Source organism: Phyllostomus discolor, chromosome 3, assembly GCF_004126475.2.
Source record: "Phyllostomus discolor isolate MPI-MPIP mPhyDis1 chromosome 3, mPhyDis1.pri.v3, whole genome shotgun sequence".
In the NCBI taxonomy this organism is placed as follows: domain Eukaryota; kingdom Metazoa; phylum Chordata; class Mammalia; order Chiroptera; family Phyllostomidae; genus Phyllostomus; species Phyllostomus discolor.
Genome location: NC_040905.2, coordinates 114954091 through 114960635, shown reverse-complemented (window position 1 = coordinate 114960635; position 6545 = coordinate 114954091).

Genomic DNA, 6545 nt, shown 5'->3' with positions numbered 1-6545 from the left:
GTGCTGGTGAGACCGTGGAGAAAAGGGAACCCTGGTGCACTGTTGGTGGGAGTGCAGACTGGTGCAGACACTGTGGGAAACAGCATGGAATTTCCTCCAAGAATCAGAAATGGATTTCCCTTATGACCCAGGGACCCCAACCTGGGTACATATCCGAAGAAACCCCAACACTAACTGGAAAGAACGTGTGCATACCCGTGTTCATTGCAGTGTTACTTAAAACCGCCAGGATTTGTAAGCAACTGAAGCACCCAGTATACTCGTTACTCAGCAAACGAGCACAGACAAGGGGGGGCACATGCACACAGTGGAACACTCCACGTGGCCATGAAAAGGATGAAATTTTACCATTATGCTCAGTGAAATAAGTCAGTCAGAGAAAGACAGATACCACATGATCTCACCCATATGCAGAATCCAAAGAACAACATAAACAAATAAAACAGAAACAGGCCATAGATGCAGAAAACAGACAGGATGGCCAGAGTGGGACGGGCGGCTGTGTGAAAAGGGGGAGGGATGCAGAAGGACAGATCGGCCGTCACAGACAGTCACGGGGACGCAGCCCAGCACAGGGGGCACAGCCCGTGGTGCTGTGGACACTGTGTGCGGTGCCCGGGGGGCACTGCGGATATGGGGTGGGGAGGACAGTTTATAAAGTCTTAATATATGATTATCTAATCACTGTGCTGTGAACCTGGAACTAATACAGAATAATATTGAATACAAACTGTAACTGAAATAGAAAGTTGAGAACAGCTACTCTAACAGTTGCTTGAACACACAAGTTCATGGCAGCACGAGTCACAACATCCAAAGGGGGAAAGAGTCTGTCAGCTCAGGTTGGACAAGAAAATGTTCTGCCCACACAATGGAATGTTATTTGGCCGTAAAAAGGAATGAAGTCCTGACATGTGCTTTAAGGCAGCCCAATCTTGGAAAAAACCTCCTGCTAAGTGAAAGAAGCCAGACACACACATGCACACACACACACACACACACGTTGTGTGATTCCCATTTACACGAAATGTGCAGAGCAGGTGAGTCCACAGAAACAGAGAGCAGGGTGTTGGTTACCGGAGCCCAGGGGGCGGGAGGCATCACTGCAGGGGGACAAAGCTGCTGTCTGGGGGCGAGGACGTCCTGGAGGAGGCGGTGGTGATGGCTGCCCAGCAGTGGGAGTGTGCTCCCCTCACTGACCTGTGCACCTAACAGTGCTTAACATGGTCAGTTTTCGTTCTGTGTACTCTGCCACGACCAAAACGTGGAGGACTCCCCAAAACCGCAGAGAATAAAGCGTTTTCAGCAAAGCCGCTCCCACACGTCCAGTGGACCACCCTGCATCTGCACACACCCCAGCAGGCCTCCCTGAGCCTTACCTCCGAGGCTGGTGGAACCCCAGCTGGTCACCCAGCACATCTTCTCAGGGACCTTTATGGAGGCAGGTGGGAGGGCGACCTGGCTGATGTGCTTGGAGAGTGTCACCGGGGACCCCAGTTTCAGGAGGGCAATGACTGTGCCCCCCTCGGCAGATAGGCTGCGTGCAGTTGAACTTGGAGTGGCAGATGATCTGAGTCACATTTGTCAGTTTGTCCTGGTCCTAGAGTCTCAGCTGCGCAACTCGGACCCTGACTGCATAAGCCTCCAAGTCACCCATGAGGAAGAGGGACCAGGAGCTTCTCAGAGGAGGCGAGGGGACAGCCTAGTCTGGGCACAGCAGCAAGAACTGGGCCGTCCACTAACAGTGGCTTTCCCTGACACCCAGGGGCCTGCCCCAAACCCCCCTCTAATCACCACTTTGCATGCTCCCCATGCCCACCGCTGTCCAGGGGCATCAGGCTGTGTGACTCACCACTGGGGGCAGTGGGTGGTGGTCAGCACCCACTGCTGGTGGGTGAGGGAGCCCCTTCATGTGTGCAGCCACAGCTCAAGCTCCTCCTCGAGCTGTGGAGGCTGACCTGCCAAGGCCACTGTCCAGCAGGGGAACTGTGCACCCCCACATGCCACCCTGCTCCCTCTCCAGTTGGGGTCTGGGAAGCAAAAAAGGGCTCTGTCACAGACCCCCGCAGGGACTCTCACACTCAGTCCCTCCCAGGAGTGGGGCAGCCAGTGCCACCTTGAGCACCTGGTGCTGAGGGTTCTGGGGAGCCTGAGGCAGAAGATGGGGATGGCAGTCAGGACTCACCGGGGAACAGAGGCACAGAGCCCCCCCAGGCCTGGGAGGGTCAGGAACAGCAGCCACAGCATCTGTGGGGGTGGGCAGGGCCTAGGTGAGACCCCTGGAGGCCAGGACCCCCGTGTGAGATGGAGAAGCCCCGCTCTGAGCAGGGGCACCCGCACCCTGATGGAACCCTCCTCTCATTCCTCTGGGGGCTCTCTGAGGCCCTTTATCCCTGGCAGGGGAAGGGGCAGGTGGGGTCAGCCCCTTGGCTGGGCTGTGGGCAGGAAGGGGAGCTTCTGGTTTCTCAGGCTCAGCCCAGGTCGGTGAGACAGTCAACAGGCAACAAAGAGCTCATGCTGTGCTGGCTCTCCCTGCTTCCCCCCAGACCCCCCTCCAGGCTGTCACTGGGCAACAAGCAGGCTCCAACTATAAGGACCTCACCTCAGAACAACCAGGCCAGTGGAAATGAACATGGAGAGGATGTCAGGAGGATGCGGGTTTGCTGGAAGAAGCTCTGGCGTGAGTGACTCAGGCAGGCAGGACAGGGGAGGCGGAGATGCCAGGTGCTACATCACTGGAGCCACAGAGCAGCCCCTGATTGCACTGAACCCTGGGATGCCACATGGAGCACACCACCCTTTGACTGCACTGCAGCTGCCTCACTGGCAGGGGACCTGCAGACACTCTCACTACCACCTGCTGAGGGACATGGCAAACTGTCCTCTCTGCAGGCTGAACTCTCCGGAAGCCTCCAATGAGAAGAGGTGTCTTATGCAGGGTACAAATCAGGGTAAGGCATGTTTGTGGCAGGTGGACGGAGCACAGCAGGGCTGAGGGAGGGGCTGGGGCTTTATGCAGGACTGACAACACCTTGGCCAACCCATGGGGAGACCCAGTGTCCACCGTTCTTACTGCAACAAAATTCTGGCCTTTGCATCTTCCTGCAGTGACCAAGAGGGACCTGATGGGGTGACACAACCAGAAGGAGCTGCCAGCCCTCCCAGACAGGGGTCACCAAGTCCGCCCTGGAGGGGATGCTGGAGGCCCCCTCTGTGTCCAGCACTGCCCACCCCCTCTGTCTTGTGTGCTGGGGCCAGCTGCTGCAGGACCACAGAGGACCTCTGTGCCCAGGCAAGCTGGGAAGGAGAGGTTCCCAGTACAACTGAGGCCAATGGGGCCCCTCCGCTGTCCATGTGGATCTTCCCCCTTTGCTCTGCACTCTGGCTCTGACCTGGTAGCACAACGCAGACCCCCATCCCCGAGGGTCTGAGCCCTGTCTGGTCACATGGACTCTTGGCACAGGGAGCTGCAGCTGTCCATCTGCCACCACAATCGAGGAGGAGGTGCCCAGGGACACAGAAGTGCCCCATCTTCCCTGCCCTCCACTGTGAAACAGCAGCCCTTCCTCCTCCCAGTGGTCAGGGCCACTGTCCCTACCGAGGTGGTGGCACTTCCTCGTGCCCACTGGCCTCTAGACACAAGGAAGTCAACACATCCGGGCTCCAGCTGTAGCTTACATCTCAGTGATGTTCCTTGGGCCCTGGCCAGTGTGGCTCAGGTGGTCGGGTGCCATCCCATACAGGAAGGTTGCAGGTTCAATTCCCAGTCAGGGTACGTACCCAGCTTGCAGGTTGGTCCCCAGCCTGGGTACAGGAGCATGGGACCCTGGTCCAGATGGGAAGGATCCCTGGTCTGGGCAGGTGTGGGAGGCAAGTGATCAGTGCTTCCCTCTCGCATCCCTGTTTCTCTCCCTTCCTCTCTCTGTAGAAACCAATGAAAAACAATGTACTCAGGTGAGGACAAAATAATAACAACAATAATAATATTCCTCAGTGCACTTTGCCTGGCCCTGACAGTGTCACTCCCCCATGGGGCTTGCCCACACCAACACTTGGACACCAAGTGTCTGCCGAGTCCCGTGGTGCAGACGACAGCCTGGACCTGCAGGGGGGCCCTTCCCGGCACTGGGACCCTCAGAACTGGCAGCCTTTTGTGTCCCTGACTTTACTGCCTGAGCAGCCTCTGAGGAGTGGGGCACGCTGCTTCACCTGAGAGGCTTTGATGTCGTCACCGACTGTCATTGTGAAGGGGGTGTCCCTGTATGCCTGACCACAGGACCCTCAAGTGTTCAGTGTGGTGAGCCCCTGCATCTCTTCAGGGCTCAGCTCCCCTCTCCGGAGCACAAGCCTAACTAACATGTAGCCTCACCCCTGAGGCAGAGCCGTGCGGGTCAGGGAAGCCCAGAGCCTCAGACCCGGCCTTATTTGGAAACAGGGTCACTGCAGGTGTAGCTGCAGGTGTGAAGATGAGGTCAGACTGGAGTAGAGTGGCCCTAAATCCAGTGATGGGTGTCCTCATAAGAAGAGGTGAGGATGCAGAGAGGCACAGAGGAGACAGGGAGGGGTGGGAGGGGGAGGGGGAGAAACTCAGCCACAGGCCAAGGGTTACCAGCCTCACCAGAAGAGAAACAGCCCAAAACCTCGGAAGATGTGTAGCCTAGGACACAAGGATGGATTTGTGTTTTAAGCACACACCCCACCACCTGTGGGTTTTGTTACAGAGACCCCAGGCCACCAGCACAGGTGCCAGAGCCTGATGGTGGCTGAGGTGTTTTTCCACCTGGAGGGAAGGGCATGCCCCTAGGTAGAATGCACTTCGAAGCCCTGAAGGTGTCTCTGGCTACCTCCAACTAGGAGAAGAGGCCAACACCTGCAGGCCCTTACCCCAAAGTGCCCCTGGGCACTGACTGGCCCTGGAAGGGCCTCTCTGGGGTGACAAGGCCCCGCTGGCTCAGCTACCCCAGTGCCCCACCTCTGCCAGGCCAGGGCCCAGTGGGAACTGATCCCAGACACTACAAGCAACATGCCATCCCCAGCGTCCATCTCTAGCCCAGGCCTCCTGGCTCAGCCCGCCTGGCATTGCAGCCCAGCCCAGGAGGTGAGGTGCTCTGGTGGTGAATTGAGCCAGATGGGGGCAGGGCCGTGGGCCCATCCTCAGGAGAGAGAGCCCTGAGGGTCCTCCCTTTGGCCATGCCTGCAGACACAGTCCCAGCTCAGGTGGGTCAGACCCGACCCTCCCTCCAACACCAGGTCCTAGCCAGGCCCCTCTCCCTCCCTTGGGAGCTCTGGCCCTGGAGTCTCTTAGACCCTCATTCTTCACCCTGCAGACACTAAAGCTCTGACCATGCCTCCCACCAGCAGAGGAAAGCTTTCACGGGCTGCAAAGGGATTCACAATCCCACGGAACCAGGCAGCAAGGCTGGCACAGCCACACCCTCCTGCAGGCAGAGGGCCAGCTGGATCTGAGTGGGTCACCTGGCAGCCGCCCCTCAGCATGGCCCCACTGACATGTGCCTGGGACTCCAAGGAGCACAGGCCAGGCTATGCTTGTGTCAGCCCCTCCCCGCTCCCTGGGTGGAGCAGACCCCCAGGGGGGCCCATCTGCACAGTGTTGCCTTCCAGCTCAGTCTCAGGCCTCATTTTCCCAGAAAAGGGATTTGCTGGAGAGCTCCAGGCTCCCAGGAAAGCTAGGGTTGAGTCCTTGTGTTGACGGGAGAGACCTGGTCTTCTTGCTGATGCATGTCAAAAATTACAGATCAGCAAATCTAGTAGTGTGTAATCAGTTTATTAGTGGACCATTCCCATGGAAGAGAACAGGACTGGGTAGAATAGGGGGTGAAAGGCAAAGTTTCAGTGCTAAGCAGGGTGAGAAAAGCAAGAGAGGCTAGAGATCAGGGTGGCAAGCCCCTGGGCAGCCTGAGGCCTGGTGGCCAGAAGCCCTGTGGCCCAAGAGCCAAAGCACCCTGAGCCCTCGAGCCACAGAGAGAGAGAGTCCTTTGTTCTCAGGACTTATATAGTTGGTGGGATAGGAGGGGAAAGGTTGCATATTGATAAACGGGTAAATGTGGCGCCAGCTTTCCTCTGGGAATGTGACTACCCAAACTTAGGGATGTGTGGGGGTCTGTCAGCCCAAATCCTTATCTTGCTCCAGACTCCCCTTGGTCGTCCTCTTGTGAAACAAATATGTGACAGTAGGAAGTTACTACAATTGGGGCACTTTCCTTCTTTCTTGCTAACCCAGTGTTTCTGGTGATGTTGGGACACCTGGCAATATTATCAGACCAGGCTCAGGACTGCTGAGTTAGCGTGTGAAACGTGTCTCCTTCCTCCTTCCTGCCTCCATTTACTATTTCTTCTACCTAATTGGTAAAAGGTGTTTCCTGGCAACCAGGATGCTAAATGCTGGCCATTGACAGGACTGCAGTCTCAGAGTTCTTCCTATGCTGTCTCCCGCCTCACCTGGGACCTTGGGGGAAGCAGCTCCTGACCCACCCACCCTGGAACTTTCACTCTCCCTAACTCCAGAGTCCAACCTCCCCCCAGGC